A 2419-nucleotide genomic window follows, 5' to 3' on the forward strand; every position below is an offset into this window, starting at 1 on the left:
GACAAACATTTCTTATAATGTTTGTCTTATGATAACATCAGGGCCTTAATTTATGAGAACTGCAACAACCAGTGTAACACAGTCCTCACAACAACAGCATCAGATGTGCCTCAAAAGGAAATACATTATCTTTATGTTGAAGTGGAATATAGATGAGAGGGGTGATCTTTAGTTGACTTGGTTTAAGAAGTGACCTGAATGCAGACAGAGAAATTAAACTGACAACAAACAAGCAGGTGGCTGTTAACAAAATGTTTCGAGGAAAAGATAAAAAAATAGAAACCTCTTTGATTTTGGTGTCCAATTCCTTCTGATGAGTCTCTATCTTCTTCTTCAGTGTCTCCACTTCCTGCTCAGCTTTATTCTTCTTCTGCTCGTCTTCTTTTCTGTGACTCTGATCATTAAAACACGTGAAAGAACATATTATACAGTGACCCATATGGTAAAGAAATTAATCCTCAGCTCTGCATGACGCTAGGTAGCTCAGTCTGCGTTTGGGGTGTGGACTAGCTGGTGAGATGCCAGTTTTTCCTCCTGGACACTGCTGAGGTGCACCTGAGCAAGGCACCAAACCCCTAACTGCCCCCAGGGTGCCTATATATGGCAGCCCATGTCTATAAGCCCTGTGTGTGATTGCCTTTTTGGGCCTATGTATGTAAAACATTGAGTGAAGAAAGAAATCTTTAAAAAAGGACATTTCAAGATCAAAGTTTTATTTCAGGCCTGTGGGTGGTAACATATGGTTTCCTCTCTGTTGCACAATTCTTCCGCTCCTCTGCTTTGATAAAGTAGTTCAGGGCTGCATAATGCAACTGTTAATGAAGTTGATAAAGACCATTAATCAACAACCAGTAAAGAATCCAGTCCAGCATTGCTCTCAGTCATAAATTAGTGATAGAAGGGGTGCAAGGGGAAAAGTAATGGCTCTATTACAACAAACTTGCTTCTTATTTTTTGGAGAACACCTCAGAGTGTATTATTGCATGCAAACCATGAGCACTTACCCACCAAGGCCACCAGGAAGACTGGGATAGGGTGGCTTTGATTGTCTCCAGCTAGGAGGAAGTGATAGAGACATTAGCACCACATTTAAGCTTGACACAGTTAAACTTAGCACAATATGAAAAGAGTAACTAACTGTTAAGTAGATTGTATATGCTACATAACTGAGTAGAAGTGACTTCAATAAGATAAACATGGTATAGTGGATCCTCAATCAGCAGAGTTACTGACATATCTCAGTAAATGAAGATGAAGACATGAACCTCTTTGTTTTTGTTCTCCAGCTCTTTCTTCAGGGTCTGCAGGTTGTTCTGGATCTTCTGCTTCTTTCCATTGAGCTCCTGCAGCTTAGATTGTTTGAGTTTGACCTGGAAGGACAGAGAGAAGGTCCAGGAGAGACAATGGGAGACATTTAAAAGTTTACAAACTGACAAAACTGTCTGACCTTACACTATGGATGACACAAAGAGTGTGACTTCAATCTCAAATCAGTATATTATATTATTAAAGTGAAGATGAACCTCATTCTTTATGGTCTCCAGCTTCTCTTTCACTCTATTCTGAGCTTCCTCCCTCCTCTGCTGCTCTTCCTCCTCCTCCTTCCTCTGCTGCTCCTCTTGCTCACATTTCTGCTTCTTCAACTGAAAGAGAGGACAGAGATGGTCAGAGACAAGATTCGAGACATGATTTTATTCAGGTAAAAAAAGGTGAAAAGATACCGCACAGTGACACACACACCCGAGCATCAAGTGTGATTTCTGCAGCATTTTAATCGTTGAACAGTTGAAATTGTTCAGCTTGTAACAAAAAAATTTACTAGAATTACTCTGAAGTTGGATTTTGAGTTTCAGTTGGATAATATCCCTTCTTGCTCCTCATTTTTTCTCCCTCTACCGAAAAGAATGTCCTGTTTCTTTACTTACATGTTTCTTTTTCTCTTTTCCCTCGTTCAAAACCTCCATTTGCACAGTTTCATGTGTCATCAGCTGCTCTCTCTCTCCTTCTTCTTCAGTGACAAACTTATCTTCAGTGCTGTTACTTTTAGAGCAGTTCTTCTTTCCATTATCAGTTTCATCCCTGTGGCTTTTCTGTTTCTCTGTGTAATAATAAAGCCAGTAGTATTAACTATATATAAAAGACGTTGATGCTTCACAGCACATGAGACATTTCAGTCAAAAAATCTGGTATAAATGGATTATAACAATATGTCACCTGACATTTTGACTGACTGGAAATTCAGATAGAAAAAAAACATAACCTGTGAAATACTGACATTTTGATCAAAGTGAACATTTTATTCACACAATTAATATCATTATTACACATAAAACCTTCAACAATAACGTTACATTTTTAAAGCCCTGTTAATTAATTTGTTACTTACTGATTGCGCTTCGTCTCAATTTCCGCAGAAATA

General features: G+C 38.6%; 1 long non-coding RNA gene across 1 annotated transcript; it reads right to left on the reverse strand.

Annotated features, from left to right (window-relative positions):
• Window positions 1-286: 286 nt before the first annotated feature.
• LOC118338067 lies at window positions 287-1364 on the reverse strand. Its single transcript, XR_004797215.1, has 3 exons — window positions 1266-1364; window positions 1005-1055; window positions 287-394 (listed from the first exon to the last, which is right to left on the reverse strand). It is a non-coding gene; the product is annotated as an uncharacterized LOC118338067 (long non-coding RNA).
• Window positions 1365-2419: the final 1055 nt, after the last annotated feature.

Source organism: Morone saxatilis, unplaced genomic scaffold (assembly GCF_004916995.1).
Source record: "Morone saxatilis isolate NCDOM2014 unplaced genomic scaffold, NCSU_SB_2.0 Contig4, whole genome shotgun sequence".
NCBI classification, from domain to species: Eukaryota; Metazoa; Chordata; class Actinopteri; family Moronidae; genus Morone; species Morone saxatilis.